Here is a 25,040-nt window from a genome sequence, read left to right on the forward strand (position 1 = left end):
AAAAATAAAAGGGATGGGAAGGCATTCACAAATGCAATTATAATAATCTTATTTGCCCAAAATTGTGAATTCCTGTGCTCTGAAAGATGAAAATGTGTGTGGAGGTTACTTGTGTGTTCCCACATTTTCTGAACATTCATTTAGTGGTCCACAATTGCAGAAGGTTTGGGAAGCCCTAAGCAGATCAATAGTTTGCAGGAACCTGGTTATTTTGAAACTCAAAATTCTTCCTTGAGACACATGATGATCTACATGTAGATTTTCCATAGATTTAGGGAATACATTTGGTGTAGATATTCTTGTTATGTTTGCAGAAGGTTGCAACTTATCAAAAAATGAGCTCTTTCGCTGTAATTAAGTGAAGTATATTTAATTGTGGGCTGGAATGAATCTTGCTGAGATTCTACAAATAGGGACAGAAATAGCAGAGTCAATTGTGCAGAATAAATTTCATAAACTTCCTACAATGTTACGTGAATTATATACTTGTAAACTCTTTTCTATTTACTTTAGAGAAATCCACCCTTTTTGCCTGGACATACTAGTCAGCTTTAAACATCATGCTAAGCCAAACAGGACAGTGGAGGTTTTTATGCCTTTTATTATTTACAGTGAAGCTATTTACAGCAGGTATTTACAAGTATATACAACACAATCCTGGTGTTCGCCTGGTGTCAGGTTTCCTCCTAAGTCTCCCTCCCAGAGACTATCCCCCTCTAGCTCTCCTGCTTCCTCCCTTCTCTGGGCTTATCAAGAGTGAAAGGAAAGGAATTGGTTGGATTTACTGTAGCGTGTTCAGCATGGCTTGACTTTCTCCTGGATTTGCTCAGCCAAACACCTACTACTTCTCCGCTGGGAGAAGAACCTCTCTCAGGATCTTCTGCCCAGTTCTTCCTGGGACCAGGGCTTTGCCAACAACCGACGAACCCCTCCTTCCTGGCTTGGGACTTGGGTGAAGATGTCCTCTCTCTGGGTCTTCACTTCCCTTCTTTCAGGGAAGTCACTTGTGGACCTTTCTCCTCCCTCCTCGACCAGGAACCAGCAACTGCTTTGCACACTGATGTACTGTAACTTCACTCTCCATCTTTTCTCTTCAGCCACTTCATTTTGCAGTCTTTTTCTCTCCTCTCCTTTTCTCCTCTCTCTTTCTCTCCAATTTTTAGGTCAGACTGGCAGCATGTTCCCCAGCAGCTGAGGAGGTGGGTGTCCTCTCCCACCCAGGGCTCTAGTCCTCCATACCTACATACTAGGCTGGTTCAATGGGACTGCTGTCTCTACATCTCCCTATAACAGTCCTGGCTAGCAGTCAGGTCAGGTCATCAGCACTTATGAGAGGGCAGCTGCCCTTCAAGGCCAGAATTGAGCTTCTTCTATGCTTTTCTTACTCCATTTGCTGACTCACCCCAGCACAACTGCAGCCATCCCAGGCCATTAAAACCCATATGCCACAGCCATAATGAGGCTTAGGGGGTTTTGATTTAGTATGTTGTGTGAACCTAACCATTATGATTTATCTACTGTGGTATATAACTTAGCATGATACGTAACCCAGCCAGTGTGGTTTATTCAACACACTCACTAGTTAGTAGATTGTGATGACTTAGGGAAATATGTAACCCTTTCCATACTTTATTCTGTTGATAAAATAATATATACATGTTTATTCTCCCTAAGAAAAATAAAGTGTTAGAAAATATGAATTGAGAACTGTCTAACTTTTCTTATATGTATTAGGATGTATAGCAGTTTAGTTTGAGTTCCAGAATAGACTCTGGAGTCTGCAGGAGCATAGAGGTGGCATCTATCTGCAAGACCTTAAAGCAGCCATATTTTTTCCAGCCGTGACATGATTGACATTACTTTTTCAGTAATTTTTAAAACTGTGCTAAACTAATGAACAAAAATAAAGTATGCACCCAATACTGTTAATAAAATAAGTTCAAACTTAATTATCATAATAATAAAAAGAGAAGAGAAAAAGCAGGCCTGGAAAATTTATTTATTTCTTAGATTTGTATGTCACCAAATCCAAACAGACTCATGGAGAACAATAGTTAAAACATCCAGTATAATATCCAGCAGAAATATATGTTGTATAATTTAAAAGGCATATATGCACCTTTAAATTGCTCCTGCCCTATGCTCATGTTGGCTTGATCCTAAACTGGCTCAAGAAAATCCTGCTTGAGACACTGTGACAGCAGCTTGCAAGATATTCAGTCAGGACTGCAGGCTGCCATGTCCTTCCACTGGAAAGTTTCTCTGCTGCTGTGTCCTCCTACCTCTCCACTCCAGGAAATCAATTGCCAGTCGCTTTCCTTCATGTGAGTGGACTGGTCTTATTGGACATATGTACTTTTACATGTATGTGTCAAGTGGGCAGCTATACAAATTGATTTAACAAATAAATTATACACACACATACACAAAAATAAAAAAAAAACAATTATGTTGATTTTTTAAAATAAGTGGCCTTAAAGACCTAGCTGTTCTCCCAGGCCTTGGGATAAGGGAGATGGAACCCTGTTAGATGAGCTTGACATATGTTGCGTACACTTTGGGGTTGGGTGTCTGGATTTTCCATCTTGTTTATTTCCTTTATTGTATTTTTATTTACCTGACTGTAAATATTTTATTTTGTTTCCCTTATAAGCTGCCCAGAGTCAATTTGGGGTCAAAATCAAATCAAATCAAATCAAACCAAATCAATAAATAAATTGTTTTTCAAGTCACATGGCTGGAAAAATAGTGCACTGCTGGACTTACTGAAAACACAAATCAGCCCAGAGAAAAGCAGCTAACTCATAAAAGGTAAAATAGTAATAAAAAAATTATCTTGAGTTTTGAATCCTTAGCAATTTTCTACCTGCAAGGCAAGTGTTATAATCATTATGTTATTGTATGGTACTTGAAAAGGTAGTTCTATAAGACCTTAGACATCATTATAACCACTGATTCAGTTGAGGGGCCATTCCCTTCTCTGCAAAGTAGCCAATGAACTGCTGGGGTTAACCTGTAATGAAGTAGAGGTAGTGCTCTCTTAACAACCCTAACTGGGACTGAAATTTCTATCGCTAAGCAAAGCGGTCCTTAGGCAAAACATCATGTGACTGCATTGCTTAGCAAGGGCAGTTCCAGCAGTCCTGGTTGCAGTCATTAGGTGAGGACCTCAGGCTTCTCCTGCCCTGCACAAACTGCTGGCTCCCTCCCTCTGCCTCCTCCCCAGCCAGTCCTGGCGAGCCCCTCCCCCCTTTTTTAGATGTTTTATCCCACCTTTATTATTTTTTATAAATAACTCAAGGTGGCAAACACACCTAATACTCCTTCCTCCTCCTATTTTCCCCACAACAACCCTGTGAGGTGAGTTGGGCTGAGAAAGAGTGACTGGGCCAAAGTCACCCAGCTGGCTTTCATGCCCAATGTGGGATTACAACTCACACATCTCTTGCTTTCTAGCCTGGAGCCTTAACCACTAGGCCAAACTGGCTTTGGTAGATGAGGCTCCACTGCCCAGCTGCGTTCGCCTCTGCTTCAACTCCCCCCACTCACCTATCTCCCCTACCATCTCCGCCCTTTTCAGCACCCTGCACTCTGCTGCTTCTACCTATCCCTGCTGCCCCAGCTGACCTTGGCTGTCTTCTTCCTCCTGCTGCTGACAAGGTGCATCTGGCCGAGGCAGCTGCTGGCTCTTCACAACACCTCATCAGCAGTGGGAGGAAGAAGACCGCGAAGGTTGGTGGGGGGCAGCAGGGGTAGGCGGTGGAGGCCTCACAAAGGGCCAGCAGTGCCTCGGCCAGATGCACCTTGTCAGCAGCAGGAGGGAGAAGACGGGGGCAGAGGGGGCAGGCCATGGGGGTGCAGGATGGAGTGCAGGGTGGCCAGACAGCAAGTATGGTGGAGTGCAGGGTGGCCAAAAGAACAGATATGGGGGGGGGGAGATAGGTGAGGGGGAGTTGAAGCACACGCTGTGGTTGTAAATGCAGGTGGGCTGCCAAGTGCCTGAATTTTGATCACATGACCATGGGGGCACTACAATGGCTATAACTTCAAGGACCAGTTGTAACTACCATTCATTCAGCACTGTTGTAACTTAGAATGGTTGCTGAACAAATGGTTGTTAAGTGAGGACTACCCATAAAGTGCACCAGCTAAAACAGACAAAAGCAGTCAAGGTGACATAAGGGGAAAAAGAATACTTTGAAACTACAGCAGAAAAACACTCCTGGAGGGGGAGAAGCTCTTGTCTGTTCTTGCCCTCCAAAAATGGTCGCTGGCCCATTCTGGTGAAGGAACATACAAGCAGTCCAGATAAGCCCAAAATATAAACAATAAAACATCCATGATAGGATATATACAATAAAATATCCACAATAAGTAACACACAATAAAACAATTAATATAAACAATTAAAGTCCATGTTATTACACTGCTACGTCCAAAATTACTCTCTGAAGTCCTCTGGGAACAACTCAGTGTTCACTGCTTTTCAGAAGGCCAGCATGCTTAGTGCTAAACTGATGTCTAAGGGGAGACTATTCTATAATAGCAGAGCCATATCTGAAAAAACATTACGTTCTGGCTTCTGCTCCCTCCTTACACCATGAAAATGTTATAAACAGATTTTTGAAAAGTTTGAAAATCTTTCTTGCCCCTTTGTCTGAAAGGAAAGGATGCCACCTTTCCCCCCCACCCCTCCAGATGACATATATCAACAATCTATTGCTGCAAATCAAGTGCAGATTTCCCCTTCAAATGTTGCATTATAATTATTTTAGTCAACCCCCTCCCCCCAAAACAAAAAACAAAGCCCTGAAGTCCTTAATAGACTACAAATAGTGGGATATAGTCAAGAAGGTCATATACAACTTTAACACACAATTGATCCCAATTCTCCTTAAACATTCTGTTCTTATAATGTCTATATTAAGGTTCTATCTAATGTCTTTACATAAATCTTTAAAGTCACCAAGAAGATACCTTTGAAACCCTTAAAAGACATGAAACAGTGGTAGGAAGCGACCATAAGATGGCACCATTAGCTAATGTATGGGGAAATTACCTATATATATGAAGGAAAGCATTAATATAAATAACTGCAGTTGCTCAGAAATATTATGGCATACTTGTAGCTGTCCTCCTCCTTCCCTCCTTCCTCTTTTTCTTCTAGTTCTCAGATTCTGGAATTGAAGGTCTGAAGACAAACACAAAGCATTAATTGATAGGATTAAAAAGTATGGATCTTTTCTGAAGCCTTGCCTTGATTTTTATTAATAATTTGAACCTAAGTCCAACATATAATATATGAACAACAGATACTGAACAGTATTACATCAACAGAAAGTAGGGTGACATGTCATGTGTTCACTGAAGAGAAAAACACAATTTTTATGATGTCCCAAAACTTTTTCTGCTTGTTTAGATAGAGGTTCATTTACTGTATGCAAGAATGAATAAACTGTAGCCCACAGTTCTTAACAGTGAAATTCCGACAAGTTTATTCAGTCATAATCTCTACTGGATTTGGAAGTGGCTTTATCCAAAGTAAGCAAAAGGGAATGGAGGGATGGTAAGTTAAGAACCGCTTCCTTTGTACTCAGCTGTCTCTTTCCTTATAGCTTTTAGTCCCAGACTAAATTTCACACTTCTAAGGATTATTCCAGATTTTGTTTGTTCATTATTTAATAAAAGGATCAAGTGGAAAGGATATTTAAAGATTACTAGAATTTTTGCAGCCCTTAAAACATTCTTCATAACGGTTATACTTTTTATATAGAATTAACATACTTTAGCAGACATTTTCTAGATTGAAGATTTAATCATTACACATCCATCGACTTGTTGATGACTTTATGGACAAATTCATGTATTTTTCATGGCAGCAGAACCATTTTCTACAGCTCCCTTCTGGGATTTTTCTTTTTAAGCTTCCCTAGTTTACAGCCCTGGATTTTCCTGATGTTCTCTCAGGAAGAGAGTAGTAACTTGGCCTAATTTTGATTAGCTTCCAAGTCTGGATAAGGTGCTCCCACCTGCAGAGGTATATACATCAATTTAACTATGAATGTTTCCCTCCAGTAAGTGAGCGTTTGTGGCAAGTCCACAAAACATCAATAAAGTTCAGCTGTTAGTTCTTATGCAGGTTAGTTCACCCATAGCTCTTTTAAATGGATTTTATACAGCAAATGTGGACTCAGATGATAGAAAGCTCATTGTGACCATGAAGGGGATTACAGTATAGTAATGGCACCGTAGGTATAATTCTTACTTCTCACCATTTCATCCCCTGAAGCTATTCTGGATGGTGAAATATCTCTTCTGCTTAAATCCAGGGATCTGTTGCTAGCACCTTTCATTAGTTAGTGTGACCAATTTGAAAAGCATGCTTGTAATAGGGTCTAAGAGGGATTTATTATTTTTTACAGCATTCTTAAAGCATTTATATCCTGCCCACTCAAACAAAACTGGGCAGTTTACACATAAAACAGAAAGTAATAGACACAAAACTTCCAAATACCACCGTTCCCAGCCAGCCCATCAGGTTAAAAATAGATTTTCACTTTTCTAATAGCCAAAAAACAAGTAATATTAATATTAATATAATATTAATTATTAATATTAATTTAATTTAACCTGAACACCAAATGCCTGGTAGAACAAATTGCTTTCACAGCCATCCACCCTTTATGGGGGCCACAGGGATCTTGTAAGGCATAGCTGTGTTCTGTTGCACTCCCTCTTTGTCTTCCATCAGCATAATGTGTCCTGTTTAGTGGCTGCTCTCTTACAAATAGCAGCTAGTGCTTTTTCTTGTTCACACTTTATTTTTCTGTAGCATGCTTCTGGGAATGGCAAAGTATGTAAATATAATGGAAGTAATGCTTGCTGTTACCTGATTTCTTCTAGCTGGTGTCTCATCAGGTTCAGTTGTAAGAGTCAAGAAAAGGAGGCCAGCTGTTTGAATGTAGACATTTACCAAGCAAACTTAAATTTCTCTTTTTTGAAAACAGGGTAGAGATGGTGATGGCTTCTAAGGAGGTACTGAATAAAGTGAAGACAAGCAGAAGCAGTTTACAAAGTAGTTGAGCAAGTCTGCAAAATAGGCGTGCCACTTTACTGAGTCAAAGATAAGTTCTTTGTAATGCACTGCCATGCATTGCAAAGCCACATTGCAAAGCTCATCTTTCAAATTATTTGCCAAGCCCTATTGGCTTCTCAACTCTCTCAATAAGTTTGGGAGAAACTTACTACTTAGCTTCAGTTCAGTCTGGTTTCTAATCTGACACTTCAGTGCAAGGATGGTCATCTTGCACATCATAGGCTATAGACAACTCCCGGATTCTCTTTACAATCTAAGAGTATCTGCAAAGTGGGCAGGGCTAAGAATGTTGGTCCATCTGGATAGGTGTAGGATTTGTTTAACAGGTTAAGGGGTATCTTAAAGCTCTTTTTGTCCTTTAGAAACCTTCAAATATGGGGTGAGCATTCTTGCGACATTATTACATTCAGGCTATGGTCCTTAAAAATCTCCCATTAATAATAAAAATAGTGTGTCCATCTACTAGATGATTTATATCTAGCAGTAAAGAGTGGGTCTTCTAGACATTTCAGCAGCATTTGTCATCATCTACTGTACCATTTTTTGTAGGGTTATGAAGTAAGAAATATTTCTGTGGTTCCCATTCTGTCTCGGTGGTCTATACTAGAAGGCAATAATTTCTGTTTTGCCACAAGACTCCAGTTGTATCTTCCAAAGCAAGTTAAAATTTGCAATAAGAATGAGAGGGTGACTGAGAAAACTGGTAATCTCCAGTCTCATTTTAAATTCCTACATAGTGTTTTGTATGTCAGCACTGAAAAAAAAAAGGTAGCTGCTTCAAAGATATTACAATTAGCAAGTCAAGCCTTTCTTAACAGTTCAGTGGTGCAATCCTGTATATTTTTATTCACAATAAACTCCATTGGATTCAGGGAGATTTACTTCCAGGCACAAATTGCTAAAACGCTCTGCTGAAATTAATGAGAATTATTTGAAGAATGCCATACACTCCTACTCTGTTTCCACTTATTTTAGTAGAACTTGTGTGGGGATAACTTTTCTCTGGATGGTGCCAGTAAATTAAGTTCTATTTAAAATGCTAGTAACCAACCACATCGGATATGATGCTAAGACAGAACTTAAATAGTCATCTGCTGCATGGTTGAAACTACATCTCTCATTCTCACATAGTTGGTTTTCTGTAGCAGGATCATACTGTCCTTTAAGGCCAAGTTAGATGTGATCTTTAATGCATTTTTGCATTTAATGTGCATATTTTAAAAATGTATATAGCAGTCCTATTTTAAATGCAAATAGGGGGCTGATAACTATTGAGATTGTTCCTCAGGGAGGAAGGCTGATAAATAACATCCTCCCAGGTGGATGCTATTTGCATTTTTAAAAACTGTAAGTTAAAGACAAAGACACTTTTAATGTCACAGCTAGCTTGGCAATGTGACATTGGATGTGTGTGAATGCACCTCCAGTGTCTTTTTTCTCCTGCTGGAAGAATATAAAGAACTGGTTTGGTCTGATTCTGCACAGAAGAAAGGAAAACCATTCCTTCTCTGCAACGGCACTAATGCATTCACTCCTGTCCCACTCAGTATAATGGTGGTGAAGAAAACATATTGGTACAAGATGGGTACACATGCTTCTCTTCTGTTAACTTTACAAGTCTGAGTTATATAGTTTTGCTTCTTTAGAAAGTGCTATCTACCCTCCCTTGTTCTTCTTTATGTCAGGAGTGTTGTTCAAGAACATTGGTGCTACTGTTCTTATTTCCTTCAGATCCCTCTTCAAAAAGCATTAGTTACCATGATGTTTTGGCTTAATACCCATACCCTACTGAACAAATCATGCTAAACTTTCTTCTTTTCCTTGCCCTTTCCCTTCCGTCTTCCAATATACCTGATGTGTTGAAGATTACGAGTGTAAACTCTGAGGGACAGCAGAGTGTCCTCTGATATATTGTGTAGTACCATGAACAAAGACTATCACTTAAATCATTGCTAATAAAAGGTGTATTCACCCCTCCGTGAACCTAGTGAAAATCATAGATTGTTCTGTCTGTCCTCATCTAGAAAAAGCCCTTCTGGGTCCAATGTTTGGATCCTTGAATGCATCTGAGGTTGATTAGTCCTTGGGGAATACGGTATTAACGTGCAATTTGAAGCATGGCCACCGGAAAACAAAACAATCATAGATGGTGGTTTTATTTCTGGCTTAACCTAAAATAGGGATTACCAAGAGACTTGCTTGGTAGCAGTGGGCATGACAAGCAGTCATCCCTTTTATTCATGTGTAAAAAGGGAGCTAGAAGTCCTGGTGGTTGCCTGGGAGAAGAGCTTTGCAATTTACATTTGCTCTCCAAATGATAATTGCTATTGCATGGTGGGAAAGATAGGTGGCAATTACATTGTTTCACTTTTTATCTTCCTTTGTCTTTGCATGCTCCTTTTTGTATAACTGTTCAGCTTATTTAACCCACCAATACAAGGCAGGATAATATACAGCAAACAATTCTAAGATAATAGCACTATGAATAGGCAAACAAGAATAATTCATAGGACAAAGAGAAAGATAGACAGACAGACAGACAGACAGAGAGGGACTTTTTATTGCTGTTACTTTCTATATGTCTATTAACCTATTTATATATTCTATATGTCCTATTTAGAGGTTAATAGACATATAGAATATATAAAGACATAAAGACATAACGAATATATAAAGACTTTGCAATATATTGGCATATAACAATTCAGTGAGAATGGATTTCACAGGTCAATACAGTATATTAGATTTGCATAATGGCAACACTTTAGGATTGGTCTCCTTTTTGGGCTGACATTACTCCATGAGAGCAGCATCTACAGAAATTGACAAGGGTATTAACAGAATTATTCCCCAAATTAAATGGACTAAGGGTAGTGATTTAAGCAATAAAAGGTCATATGAACTTTCCATTGCTATGTTAAGGAGGTTCTGGATTAACTTTTGCCACCACCATGAGTATGTTTGAATATGTACTGCTTAGTATCATCCAGATAGCAATAGAGTAAAACTACCTGCCGTTTAGAAATGGTGCAGAGTATATATTCAACCTCTTCTCACATAAACCCATTCTGTGCACTTCTGGGACAGGAAATCTGGCATTTGGTGTAACCAAACCTAGACCAAAAGGGAAATCAGTCATATCTCAAACATTTCTGCTGATTTGTTTAAACAGGTTTATCAAACTCATTGATGGAGATACAAAGATACAAAGTTTATCATCAACCTGTCCGCTATATGTATATGAATACACACACTTATCTCCACACCTTTTACCTTTCTTTTCTCCTGTCAATTTGTCCCTAAAAATTCAAAGAGCAGCAACTAGGACACGTAAAACCAAAAATTAGAAGAAATGTATTGCTAGCATTTCTAGATAAGTAAAGTATATATTGTGTTAAGTATGCAATATACAATATGCATAGGTACACTAGTATACTGTACATTGTGTGCATATGCCTGTGTGCATTCTGGTCTTTTCCGCCCTCCCTTCTCCCCTTGAACTTTTAAAATATATTCTGTTTGCATTTTCATGCCTATAAGTTTATTCCTGCTTGTGGCAAACAACTTGTTTTTGATTTTTATGTTGTAGCTGATCATGGACAATCCCTTAATTTGGCTCAATGAAGCAGCTATCTAGCAGCCAAGAGAGAGGGGTTCTGAGCATGTTTTGCAAACAACACTTGGCAATGATATGCTGGGTTAAAAATCAGCTAGGCTGAGGAAGAATGGAGGAAGAGAGATAGACAGATGGACAGCATGCAAAGGAACTCCACCATTTTATAATTGGCTTTGAGCAACTGGCAGAACATCCATGCTCAGCCTCTTCAGCAATGAATGGAAGCATCTTTTCCACTGACACATGCCTCAACACCATTCCTCCTGTGCCTCGCAGATCCTGAGGTCTGCACAAGAACCGGGGTGACCTACTTCTAATACATGAAAGGGTAACACCTAATACAACAAATGTAGGAATATCAGTACTTCACATTCTGCATAAATTCTGAATATGTTTGAAGTCTGAGATGTGGAGGGAACTGGAAATAGATCTATGGTCCAACTCACCTCCACCTTCTAAGATTCCATAAACCCTAGGTTACTCTCAAACGGTGGAAGTTAGCTATCTAGCTATGTGAACCTCTTTAACTTTCAAAGAGTACATTAAAAATATGTCCTAAAGCCTCTCTAATACTAGGACTTGTAGTCTGAACAAATGATTTAACTCACTGCCATTTTAGCCAGGAAGGGGCAATTATACCATTTGTAGGAATTATAATGAAATTCATCCATATCCTGAAACCATGATTGGAAAAAGCCAGCCAACTACTAATGACTGTTAGCTTATTTTGGATTTGCCTTTCATAAAATAAGAGTTGGAAAGAGTCATGGCTTTTCTTTCCTTAGATACATTCAGCAAAGGACAAGCCATTGGCTCCCAAGGCAGTCTGTTCTACTATTGAACATCTTTGCTCAGATGGGGAAAGGACTTCCTTAACTTCTTTGGAGCTCAATTTTGCCAGCCGCATCTTCATAAAAAGACACTTGTTAAGAAAAATCCATTGTTAAATGTACTAAAATGAACCCAAGCTTTTGTTGCTAAAGTACAATGGGCCAAGTGCCACAAGTCCTAATTTACAGATACTGTCATTTTGAATGCAAAGGCAGCTGTAGTTTTGTACAATTTAAAACTTTTGTACAACTCTCAAATCATATGCCAATAAGTAAAACATGATTATGCTTTCAGAAGCTAACACAGGTAAATCCTGCCCCCAAATGGATATTCAATCTAACAAGTACTGTCTATTAATGGAAAGATAGAAGTCTTGGTAAGCTTCCACATAGCAATCTGATTGCTCATGCTTAATCCCTATTAATATCAGGACTGTAGCATCTGAACATTAAAATGAGCTAAGTGAGAGACAGAACATGTTTCAAAGGTTCTTGGAAAATCAGGTTGGAATACTGTTTGGAGAAAAGTCACAGAGGAAGCAGTTGCAGATTGATTCTATATGGGGTCAGATTCTTCCATAGTTATTTTGTTGTGTGATGTGAGTTACTCTTTTAAACTGCATTCTCTTTATGCCTGGGCCTAGGATCTCCTTGGTTCTGTTGTCAAATTATTAATTCAGTGTATAACTGAAGAGAGCCTTTTTTTTTTAATTGTGAGAAAACAATTCATAATTCTTGTCCATGTATTGAAAATGTAGTCAGAATTATACAAAAATAACTGCAAATGTTATTGGGTTATACATTGTATTTGTGTTTTGTATTCAGACAATTATGCAGATTTCTCAGTGGGTTCAAACTCTTATTATCCTTCTTATTTATTTTATTTTATTTTATGATTTCTTTTAATGTATTTAAGTTATTGTATTATTTTTTCCTTACCTTTCTATCTCTGACCTTTGTATATCACCTTTAAGATCCTATTTATGAATCTAGCATTCATGGATCATATTTCCGTAAAGGTTAATCCTAAATAAATCAGATATCTTTTTTTTTCTTGGGGAAGTCCTTCAGCTTAAACCACACTGAATAGAAAGAGAGAATCACAAATCCTTGCTTGCTCTAATGCCTTTTCCATACATTTCTGCATGAGCTATACTAATCAGGGGAATTCAAAATTCCCCAAATATATTTCCAAGTTCCAGTCACAATGTTATTTTAAGAAAATTGTTAGTGACAGCCACATTTTCAGGACTCTTGTCATTTCAGGTCCTCTCTTTTCTTTATTCTGTACTTTAAAATAATATTATAATTACTATATTTTTTATTAAATGTCCTAATGATTGGTGAAATACATTTGTATCCCTTTTTCCATTCATGCTGAACTGACTGCTGACATGCAGTCCTACCAAAAATGTCTGGGGCACTAGTTTTGCGTAGCCTACCAGAAATGAATTCAATGGTTAAAGATTGTGATAGCTACTCCAGCATAATGTAGCAGCCAGTCTACAGCAAGCCAACAATGCTGACATTTGCTATCATCTGAGACTGAAAATATTGATCTCAAATAATTGTAAAAGACAAAATAAAAAGCAAAAGGGTAATTGACTGTCATGTCTCACATTGATTCAGTACCACAATTCACAGTAGGTAGATTATTTTTAAGCTACTTTGATCTACGCTCTTCATTAATTGACATGTATCTGAATAATATAGATCTAATAGTTGAGGAGACAGAGGGATCAAATATTAGGATAATCCCATTTTATTTAATAGAGTTTATGTAGTGTTTTCACATAAGTCTTCTTGAAATATATATTGCTCTGAGTCAAAAGCTGTCCTGATTTTTGTAAAAGAAAACAAGCAAGCAAAATCTGTAAATTCTCCTGTGGGGAGGGGACAATGACTGGAGGGAGAGTGGGATTCAGCTGGCCCACTTGCCTTCTGTGATGGGCACAATCTTAGCATGCAGTCCTGTAGCCCTGGCAGTGACACAGATGCAGTACAATCCATGGATCACCATGCTGAGCTCAGAAGAGAACTCAGAACTTGAAGGAAAGCTTCCTTGCCCCCCTAGTTCCAAAATTCAATGCCAGAGAAATATCCAAAATGTCAACAATTTCAAAGTGGGTGTGGTAAGAAGAGGAGAGTACAAGATGTTCTAAGCCCTCTACCATATTCCCAAACACTATTAAGATGAAGACTTGGTCCTGAGCCTATATAAATGTACCTACACTAGTGAGGATAATAAATAGTGCTATTTGCACTAGCAAGGATCTTTCATGAGAAAATCTATCTATTGCTAGAAGTCAAAAACAACTTGATGGCACATAATCAATCAATCAATCAATCAATCAATCAATCGCTGCTCTTTTGCCATCCCAGTTTGCAACCATCAGATTGGGAATTATCAGAGCAATCTAATATTAGAGCACTTAAATCAACTTTAGATGTCTGTGCCCCCCAACATATTTTATTAATCTAAAGGAGGGGAGTATAAGTTGGAAGAAATTGGAAGATGGGATTTCCAAATTTTATGAAATAACTCTTTTTTCCTTCATAATCTGCATATTGCATGATGTGTGCCTTTTTTAAAGGTTAGGAAGAACACTTTTAATACTGTCTGTGAAAAAACACCTTCTTCCTTCCTGTCTTATCTTTAACAAAACCACAAACATTCTGACAGATACAAGCTGATTTGGTACAGACATTCTGACTTTGTATGCATGCTTTAAAATAACACTTGGTATTTCCTCTTTATCTCTGTACATGTTAAACCATTTCTTCCAACATTAAAATAATAGTTCAAAATACAAGGAGCCTGGATCAAAATGTTATCAAACTATGTCATTTATATTAATTAAATTAACAAATATTTATAGCATGTATTTCACTGAACTGTGTTAGCAAGGGACCCAAAATTTAAAGAAAAGATCAAGAAAATTAAGAAGGATCCCATATTATTAGAGTCAAGGCCGGCAAAAGAGCATATAAAATTCGTACAAGTAATGTAACAAGGAGGATGGAAATATTACTATATTCCCCACTGTGCACTTCAGATTAATATAGCCAAGCATTATTCAGTTCCAATATTGCAACCGTGAAACTCCTTTTTTCTCCACCTCCTGGGAACAGAATCATGAATTGCTTAAAGGACACCCACCTGCTATTGTCTATTACTATTTGAAGGAGCAATTTAAAAGGCCAAAAAAATCAAACATTTCTGAAGGGATATGTATTCAGAGTTGGCAACAGATTGTCAGGGTCATCAGCTATCTGTGGATTTGGCCTGCAGGCCTTCAAGGACAGGCTTTCCTGGGGCTCCAATAGTTTTAGAAAGTTGTTTTCCTTGTTCCATCTCTCATGTCATTGTCCTTCCCAATACCTTAGCAAATTTAGACATGATTGCTATACTATGATGGGTGAATTCTCAAGTCAAAATTAATTCAGTATTTACAAATGTACTTAATAAGCATTCAGGGAGAAAAAGGTCTGCTTTCTAAAGTTTATCTCCTTATTTATATATATTATGGTACAGCTCCAGTATATGGACATTGTATTCTGGTTTGTTGCCCTGCACCTGCCTCACAGGATCAGCCATGGTAGGGAACAGCCTAGATATCAGCATAGGAATATGTGCTTTAATAAGCATAGCACAGAACAAGGAAAAGGTGCAGAACTGAACAGCAACTATATGTAACATCTGCAATACTGGTTTGTTTCTTCATTGAAATAGATAATGAGCCAACAAAGCTCTGCTTAGCTACGTGTTCTGATCTCACCACTCCTGCTTGATGAGCAGGTGGCAGCTGTGGCCAGTAAGGTCTTTGCACAGCTTCATCTGGTGTGCCAGTTGCGCCCTTTCCTAGACTGGGGGCTATTCAGACAGTCACCCATGCCCTGGTCTCCTCATGGCTTGACTACTTCAATGAATTCTACATGGGGCTGCCCTTGAAGACCACCTGGAAGCTTCAATTGGTCTACAGTGCAGCATCATGGGCAGTGATGGGCATGCTTCCAGGTGTGATTCAAGGTGCTGGTCACTACTTATAAAGTCCTACATGGCATAGGACCTGGTCACTTGAGGGAACCTCCTGTGTCCCATAGTATCTGTCTGGCTGATCCAATCTGGCTATGTAGGCATGCTCTGGGTTCCTTCAGTTAAACAATGCCAACTGTCAGGACCCAGGAAGTGGGTCTTCTCTGCAGCAGTGCCTACCCTCTGGAATGAGGTTCCCCACAAGATTCAAACAGCCCCCACCCTACTGGCTCTGAAGACCTGGGTCTTTGCCCAGGCCTTTGGAGAGGATAGTTGAAGTCCCTTTGTTTTCTTTGTCCCCATCCAGTTTTGTCATTTCTGCCATCTTTATTCTTTTTTGTTAACTTGTTTTAAATGTTTTTAACAATTTGAGTTGCTGGGAGTTGGGTGGCATATAAATGTTGCTGTTGTTATTGGACGTCATAGCGATCAACAAGACTTCATTCTGAGAATAAACCATTCAAATTAAACAACTTTTGCTCATGTAACTACAAAGCAGCTTTGGGTGTTCCAAAACCAAGATTATGATGAGTTGATGGGATGTGTACTGTCGCCCTGCCGGTTCCTACAGACTTTTTTCTTTGCTGACAGGGAAGGCCTATAAGGGAGGGTGTAATTATATTTGGTGAATGCGGTTACAACTTTTCAAATTAGTACCGGAAACATCCAGGTTATTTTCTACATGAAGCAAAAAATCTCCTCCCCCCTCTGCACCTCCCTGAGAATAAAATTGCAACAATTATAAATTAAATAAGTAGCATTCTGTTTCCTTTTCAGGACACCTCTGTTGTCTCATTTTGCTTCATGGTAGGTAGGTCTGTCTGGCAGTTGGGCACAGAGAGAGTTTTCTAGCTTATCTCAGCTAGAAAAGGCAAAGCAGCAAATAAAGAAAATATGGGAGTGAAGGGAATTGAAAGTGAACTTTCTCCTCGCCAGACTGAGTCACAGATCCAACATCCATTTTTCTAGAAGTGTACCACTTGGCTTGTTGAGTTCCTTTGTGCTAAGACATAGCCAGAGCCATGGTTTCAGCTCTACAACACCGAACATATGTTTTGAAGAGTATTATCTACAGGTGGTTCTCATTTAATGACCACTCATTCAGCATCTTTCAAACTTACAACAGCGCTGAACCAGTAATAGTTACGACCAGTCCTCAGAGTTCCAGCTGTCACAGCATCCCCGCAGTCACATGATAGCAGTCTGGGTGCTTGGTGCCTGGCTTGTGATTACAATGTTGCAGTGAGCTGCAGTCATGTGATCATGACTTCCAACATTCCCTACTGGCTTTCCACACGCAATGTCAATGGAGAAGCCGGCAGGAAGTTGGAAATCGTAGTCACGTGAGGTCCTCACTTAATGATCCATACAGTCCTCGCTTAACAGCAACTGGGATGCTAAGCAGCGTGGTCATGTGATATTGTGGTTTACAACCACATCACTTAGCGATGGCAATTCCAGTCCCAATTGCCATTGTTAACCAAGGACTGCCTGTACTGAAAACAGAGTTTCTTACTGTTCCATAGACACAAATGGCCTGAAATAACCAGCCCTACTTGTTATAATATATTGTGTATGTTACTTGTGAGTAGAATTTAAAGAGTGGATACATCGAGCCCTCTCTGTGTATGAATGCATTCTACTCTTAATGTAACCTGCCAGCTATCAGTATGCCTATCTATGCATTGGGTTTGTCTTTGTATTTTATGTTTTTTGTGGCAATAAACACAACGCTATCTCTGCATGTCCTATTTCTATTTGCCATGGGATAATTAAAGAACAAATCCTTAGTCTTCTAAAACAGGCATTTGTAAATGAATACCCTGATAGAAAGAACAGTTCTGTATTTTAAATGTTCTAACTGTCATGAGTTTCAAGGATATTTTTAAGGTATGGTTTGATTAGCATAGAATACAGTTCGGACTACTAGTTTGCTTGGTCCCTCAGCTATCCAGTGAAGATTGCCCTAATGGTCGCAAGGCTGGTCTAGTAATCAATAACCTAACAATAGAAGTCACTCATGTTGATACACTGGTGAAATTAAACCTTGGTAGGATACAAACCTATTTTTACCTTGTGTGAGGCTTTGGATGAATCCAGATGAATGAGTATGCAACTGGCTCCTGATCCATAATACAACTCAGTATGCTTACTCCATCCTGCTACACTAACATCCTCAAAAAGGCCAACTGCTTTCATAAATGTCCATGAGGGGAGTCCCATGACTCTATTTGGACCCCATTAGGAAAATGTAAGAACTGACTTGGCAGATACATCCGTCAGAATGACAATTATCCATGTGACACTCTTCCCTGCCCTTCTGTTTGTTACGCCTACATAAACATCAGGATAGATCTAATCCAATTTCCCAGATGTTTATATGGCCACTGTGGTTGCACTCTTATATTAGAGAGCTATCTATACAAGTATAAATAAAAGATATGACTCTTCTACCCGTTTCTGAGCCAGCTGTCCGAATGCCTCTGGATGATTACTGATTGGCACAGAAAGTTGGCCTTGGCTTGAACCAGCAGGCTGTTCTTTCTCCTTCTGTCCTCTTTCCTATTCAGCTAAGAAGGGGAAACGACTTGAATCAGTGGGGAAAGTCAATGGAGAAAGAGGATCCTTGGGACTGAATGCATAGGCTGCGAATGCTTATTCACAAGTTTGTTCAATGGGACTCACTGTTGCATTCCTCTATATTTTATTTTTTTTCCAATCTCTTGTTGGGATATAATTGTACCTTCCCCCATAGTGGTGGGAAAAGGGCACCCTTTAAAATTCTGCTGCATCTATTTAGGGCTGGATGGTTAGTTGACTTTCCTGAGCAACAAGTGCTCCCAGATAAAAGGGTTAGAAAACAGGTTGTACTAGTTGGGGGGTGAGGGATCTTTTTGGTATTACCTGGAAGATGAATCATGCAAAGTTTTTTTTAAAAAAAATCATACTGCAGATTAAATCCATTAAGAGAAAGATCCATTCCTCAAAGTTGGGAGGATTTTGTATCTAGTCAGAGTACTTGTTTATTCTTTTCTCATGCAGCCTTTATCCTGGACTTTATTAAGTCCATTTTCCTTATAAATGACCACTGCAATTTATCATGTTCCTCAGTTATGAATAACATGCTTCTTCCATTAGTTAGCATGACAAAAAACGAAACAAAATAATGCTGGTAACACAATAAAGCATGTTATAGCAAGCCAGGTGGTTATCAGCAGGAGACCCTAATGGGAAGGTATTTTATTTATGTCCTTAGCTTGTCAAATCAGTTCTAACAAAGCTGAAGGCTTTGGGCATAGGTGTGCCTCTGTGTATATTTGTTTGGATGTGTTGCGTACGTGTGTGTAAACCGTTCCGCTGCTGGAATCTCAAGAAGCAGGTTCAGAGGAATGGGAACTACTGGTGACTAGGACACAAGGTAAAGTGCATCAAATTATGCTCTGCTGATGGGCCATTAAGAAAGTGATGCTGGGTTGTGTAGGATACAATTACTGTGCTGTGCAGCTGTTCAGATTAGAGGAGCCTTGCTTTGCATACATTGAGAAACAAACAGGTACCGTCTCGCCTTGTACAACATCAAGCAATGAGGTAAATATGCAGCTGCTGAATCAGAAGAAAAGCCAAGGTACCAGACGACCTAATTTGGATGGGATCAGCATTGTTTATTTGTGTTCCAAGAATGTTTCAGTTGTTTGGCAGCTTTCTGGTCTCTGCTTTCAACAGTCCCCAAAGAGGAGTGAACAGCAAGTGAGATGGGTTACATAAACAAGCCATAATGGAGAACTAGGCAAATTCCATATATCTCATCCTTTAAACATGTGTACAAGCCTATAACAAAATCTGAGGCAACATTCCTCCTGCTAATTAGTGTTTCCACCATTTGGTACAGAAACGACATCGCTATGAGGAACTCAGGAAAAGTAATCAGCAGCACAATTAAGCAATCTACTATAATGATAGAACACAACATTAGTGCTGAGTAATCAGAAACATGTTTACTTTGTTTCCATGATTTTGTTTTAAAGTACCAAATAGCCAATTATTTTCTTTGGCAGGTTTAGAACTGAAATGACCTCTGGTTTTAAAACACAGTTCTTTGTAACAACATTGTTTTATTTTACCGAGTGTAGCAAAATTAAACATTAACATTTATTTCATTAAAAAAAAAAAACAGTTCTAGACTTTAGGCTTTGATTAAGCATCCAGATATCAGTTTCTCCCCCATATGAGTTAGGCTTTCAAAGCAAAACTAGAATTTGAATAAAAGCAACATGTGGACAAAAGCTAATACAAGAAAATAGCACCTAATATGGCAGACTTTCTAACAAATCCTTGAAAATTGTACTAATAACCCGGATATGAAAAAAATGATTCAAATCTTCTTTAAGATACTATTATGTAGCAAAAGGTTAGATATTTTTGCCACGAAAGGGGGTTGAGGCCATAAACTTATTGAAAATCCTCTCTGAATCTTTCAGAGATTCATATTATCCTACTGGATTGCCTGCATGCATGGAGATCTGATGCCAATACTTTAAAATAATTTAATTCCTACCTCACAAATAGTTTCCAAAAGTTGATACTGAAAGATTCTGTAGTATGATTACTGAACACGAGATCATCAGAGACAGATGGTATACACTAGGCTGGTTGGATAGAGGGCAGGACCAACCCAGCTGAAGTCCCAGGTTCAACTTACACACTCTCTCCCTTTCTCTACCTGTTCAAGGGTATAGATGTTTGGGTTTACATGCACATATCTATGCATATATTCTCATTAGAGGACTGCACCTAATTGATCTTGGCTGATCTTGAAAAGCTAAGCAGGGTTGGACTAACCAAACAAAGGCAGTGGCAAACCACTTCTGTACTGTTGACAAAAAAGCTATATGGACAATACTGAACTCATAGAAGTCAGGCTCAACTGAGACTTTATTTCACATAGCCCCAGGGAAACATTTGAACAAAAGTGAGAAGAGCAATGAATGTTATAAATCATACTTATACAATGCAGAGAGAGAGGGAGAGAGAGAGGTGATCATAGGTGGACACTGTCCCATCTGTCCATATCCATCAGCCATCACTGGGTTTAAGGGACTAAAAGAAAAACAAACAAATTGAATTAACTTTCATTTAATTCAGTTGAAGGAAAGCATTCCTTGGAGACCAATGATAAATGTATCTGCTGTATCAAGCATTTAGGCTTTCATGTTGCTTCTTCAATCCTGTGGCCTATTCCAGATTGTCTACAAAGTTTCACAAAGTTCTATCAAATTTTGTAATGGTAGAGAAATACTCAGCTGATACTGCTTGAACGTAACTTTTTCTTGCAATGTTGCTCTTCCAACTCATCTTTTGTAAGCCATTGGAATGTTGACAAAACATGGACACTAGACTCTCAAACTGCATTCAAAAAGGAAATTCCCCTCATCAATGAGGGATTGCTCTAAAACCAGAGAATGTTCAGGCCATCATCTACATGACATCCCAAACACAGTGATTCCTAAGAAGTTTTACCAATTATTTGATTGGTAACTTGCAATCATGGCTCATTTAAGTAGATCAGGTCAGCCTATACTGGGTTATTCTGTTTCATCTTTACAACAGTTCTTCAAACCAAATTAGAGTAATTCAAAACTATCAAGCGAACTAAGCGGATAATAAAGATTTGATACCAGATTCCCAGGTCAGTTCCATTCCTGTGTCCTCTTCACTCTGATAGCATTCATCTTTTTTCCTATAAATAAATGTGTAGATAGGACCTTCTTCCAGGTTGGTGCCAGATTACCAAAATGTTCACATCAGGGACAAAGGGAGAGGATTATTTGTATATCCCTTTTACTCATCTCTAAGATTACAGTAGGCTATATAAACAAACCAGTCTTAAGGGATGTTGCTTTTCTATACACTGAATACTGGAAGAATTACTATCAAAATGTTGCTCCAAAACAAAATCACAGACCATGATTTCATGCCAGCATTATAGGCTGATATCCTGCTGCAAGCGCTTAGGAGCAAGTTGACAAAATGCAGCATGAAACTCAAGTTATTGTTATCATGAAAGCACTGGCTTGGCATTTTAACACAAATTGCACTGCCAAGCAAAAGCCTGAAACCCTCAGCTCATTGAAAATAAAAGGATAACAGGATAATTCACAACCCAAATAACTGAGATATGTGCTACATGGTATGCATGAATCAGCCATAGAACTTGGAAGCTTATTTCAGTTGATGTTATCCTGGTATACATCAGAAAAGCCATTAATTTTGTTATTCCCATTTTATTAAGTTAAAACTGAGCTAGTTTAATTACAACCCCTACAATCTTCTTGTGTGTCAATTTTTGCACTGTGTAAGATTGGACGTCACAGAGAGCAACAAAATTACCAGAAAGAGCAGAAGTGTTGTTCTGCAAAATCAGAGTGCATCTGAAGACTTCCAAGAACTCATGAGGGTCACTTCATGTTATAATATCAGTACAGAGTATTGCATTTAGCACAAATGCAGACATTGCAAGTGCTAATATGCTTCCTGATATGTATTTTAACAATATATTACAGTAGAACTCAGTGAGAATATAGGGGGTGGAAGGTGAGGATTGAAATTACTGCTGGTAACTTGCTTTTTGTTCAGCGTAAGTGCTGTAGATCTCAGCAGTCAGGAAAAGCTTCTCAGCAAGAAGATATTGTTATAGCAGAACCACAGAGGGTTGAACACAATTCTCAATTTGCAGGCAAATGGATGTATTGTGTTGGGGTTTAGCAGTAGGAGACTGCAGAAGTATGATTCACAATCCAGCAGTATTCTCTTACCTAGATTTGTAGCTAGGCATAAGGACCTTCACCTGAGGGAGGAAGGAAGCCTCAGCATAAGGCATTCATGTCCTTGAATACATTTCTCAAGAATGTCTGCATTCTGTCATGGTCTTAGATGCAAGCACAATGTTGTATTTTTCTGGAAGGAAGACTAGTTCTTTCCCAAATAAATTACCTTAAAATGCGAACATCATCTTTCATGTTCTGAGACTACGGTAACAGAGGCAGAACGGTTTTTTTCCCTTTCTAATCTTCCTTTTCTGGGATTGGCTTCCCTCTGGGTAAATACGATAGTTGAATAATTAGATAAAAATGTAATAATGTTGGGAGAGGAAAAGGGATACCTACACAAAGTAACGTTAATGGTGCTGCCATTATTATTATTTAAATATCTTCATTGAATATCCTACCATTGGTGCTATACAAAATTGTAAAAATGACAACATCTCTGATCAGATTTTATAGTGCAAGTAACATTTTCAGGTCCATGGTGAGAGGAAGGGATAGCCCCCAAGAAACTAGCTTTACCAGCTTCTGGGGGTTAAGGCTAGTGAGAAGACTATGGCCACTTCATTATGTTAACCTACTCAAAATACATAAATTAATGAATCTTTCCCTACTTTAAATCCTCCAGATATGTTGGCTATCAACTATACAGGGTCTTCTGAGCTGTAAATGCCACCACCTGTCAATTAGATCCATGCTCCTTCTGGCTGGTTAAGGCAGCTTGGGAGGTGACGTGTGGGTGGGTCAAGGCAATGGTGAATTCATCTTTGAGAGGGGGAGTGTTTCCAGCGGCCTTTAAAGAGGCACTGGTACATCCCCTCCTCAAGAAACCATCACTGGATCCCACCGTACTGGACAATTTTCATCGAGTCTCCCACCTCCCCTTTTTAGGGAAGGTGGTTGAGAAGGCGGTGGCGTTGCAGCTCTAGAGGATCCTGAATGAAACGGATTATCTGGAACCTTTTCAGTTGGGTTTCAGGCCCGGATTTGGGACTGAAACACCATTGGTTGCACTTTTGGATGATATCTGGTGGGAGCGGGATGGGAGTAGTGCATCCATCCTTGCTCTTCTTGACCTCTCAGTGGCTTTTGATACCATCGACCATGCTATCCTTTTGAGTCGGCTTGGGGATTTGGGGTGGGTGGCACAGTTTTGTGCTGGTTCACCTCCTTCCTCCAAGGCCGGTCCCAATCAGTGTTGATAGGGAGTGAGAGGTCCAGCCTGCGGGGTGCCACAGGGTTCGGTATTTTCCCCGCTCCTTTTTAACATCTACATGAAACCACTGGGCGAGATCATCCACCACCATGGGATGAGGTATCATCAATATGCAGATGATACCCAGTTATACATCTCCATCCCAGGTGATTTGAATGATGCTGTGACTACCTTTTCACAGTGCCTGGAGGCTGTGGGGGTCTGGATGGGGAACAACAGGCTTCAGCTAAACCTGGTAAGATGGAGTGGCTGTGGGTTGGGGGCTCCTCTGTATCTGGAAGTTTACCATCTTTGGTTCTAGATGGGGTCACACTACCCCAGACAGACCTGGTGTGTAATCTGGGGGTCCTCCTCACAACTCCTGCTCAAAGAGCAGGTGGCAGTCGTGGCCAGGAGGGCCTTTGCTCAACTACGTGTTGTGTACCAGTTACACCCTTTTTTGGATTGGGAGTCCCTCCAGTCAGTCACTCATGCCCTGGTCATCTCCTGCATAGACTATTGCAATGAGCTCCTCATGGGGCTACCCTTGAAAAGTATCTGGAAGCTTCAGCTGGTTCAAAATGCAGGCGCACAGGCAATTTTAGGTGCTCCAAAGATGGCATGTTACACCTTTGCTGCGTGAGCTGCATTGGGTCCCAGTTTGCTTCCGGGTCCAATTCAAGGTGTTATCACCTTTAAAGCCCTACATGGCATGGGACTGGGTTACCTGAGGGACTGTCTCACCCTCATTATATCCACCTTTCCCACCCGGTCAGGCAGAGAGGGTATGCTGCGGACCCTGTCGATGAAAGAATGTCGACTGGCAGGGTCCAGAAAAGAGAGCCTTCTCTGCCGTGGCCCCGACCCTATGGAATACTCCTCCCCCAGAGGCGAGGCAGGCCCCAATTCTCTTGTCCTTCCGGAAAGCAGTCGAGACCTGGCTCTGACAACTGGCATGGGGCGAAAAAAGGGGCAACCAACCCTGAGGGTGGCTAGCACCTTGAAGATGCTCCCATATGTTAACATCTTACTGATCATCAACATCTTGTAAGATATTATTTGCGTGTTTGGTTTTATTCTATTTTTACTGTATTTTTATATTGTTTATATTGTATTTTAATATTTATTGTTGTTTTATTGTGAACTGCCCAGAGTCACTTTTTTATGAGATGGGCGGTATCTAATTTTGAAATTTAAATAAATAAATAAATAAATACATACATACATACATACATACATACTGGCTGAGGATAGTGAGGATTGTAAATCAGTGCCTCTTGAGGGATCATGCTAGGGCACTTTGTATTAATGAGGAATTACAGCTCAGTGGCAGATGTCAGCTTTTGTGGGTAAAAGATCTCAGCTCAGTCTCAAGCCCTTCTAAGTTAGGGCTGGGAAAACTCCATCCTGAAATTGCTGATCAGAGGTTAAGTGGACCAATGGTCT

At 39.5% G+C, this 25,040-nt stretch overlaps 1 long non-coding RNA gene across 6 annotated transcripts in view; it reads right to left on the bottom strand.

The window, feature by feature from the left end:
- Positions 1 to 508: 508 nt before the first annotated feature.
- Positions 509 to 25,040, bottom strand: part of LOC103052297 (uncharacterized) — a 41,602-nt gene continuing 17,070 nt past the window's right edge. For 3 of the 6 annotated variants that reach the window (XR_003085171.2, XR_003085169.2, XR_003085170.2), the window contains exons 2-5: positions 20,580 to 20,675; positions 10,108 to 10,210; positions 6,890 to 7,038; positions 512 to 5,191 (exon numbers count right to left, since the gene is read on the bottom strand). This is a non-coding gene — a long non-coding RNA (uncharacterized LOC103052297). Of the gene's footprint in view, positions 5,192 to 6,889; positions 7,039 to 10,107; positions 10,211 to 20,579; positions 20,676 to 22,568; positions 22,671 to 25,040 lie in introns of all 6 variants that reach the window. The other 3 variants (XR_015794946.1, XR_015794947.1, XR_015794945.1) reach the window with 2 other exon arrangements.

The sequence above is a fragment of the Python bivittatus genome, unplaced genomic scaffold, assembly GCF_059951505.1.
Source record: "Python bivittatus isolate LINGU-HERP-01145 unplaced genomic scaffold, Pbiv_v1 ctg000080_np1212, whole genome shotgun sequence".
In the NCBI taxonomy this organism is placed as follows: Eukaryota; Metazoa; Chordata; class Lepidosauria; order Squamata; family Pythonidae; genus Python; species Python bivittatus.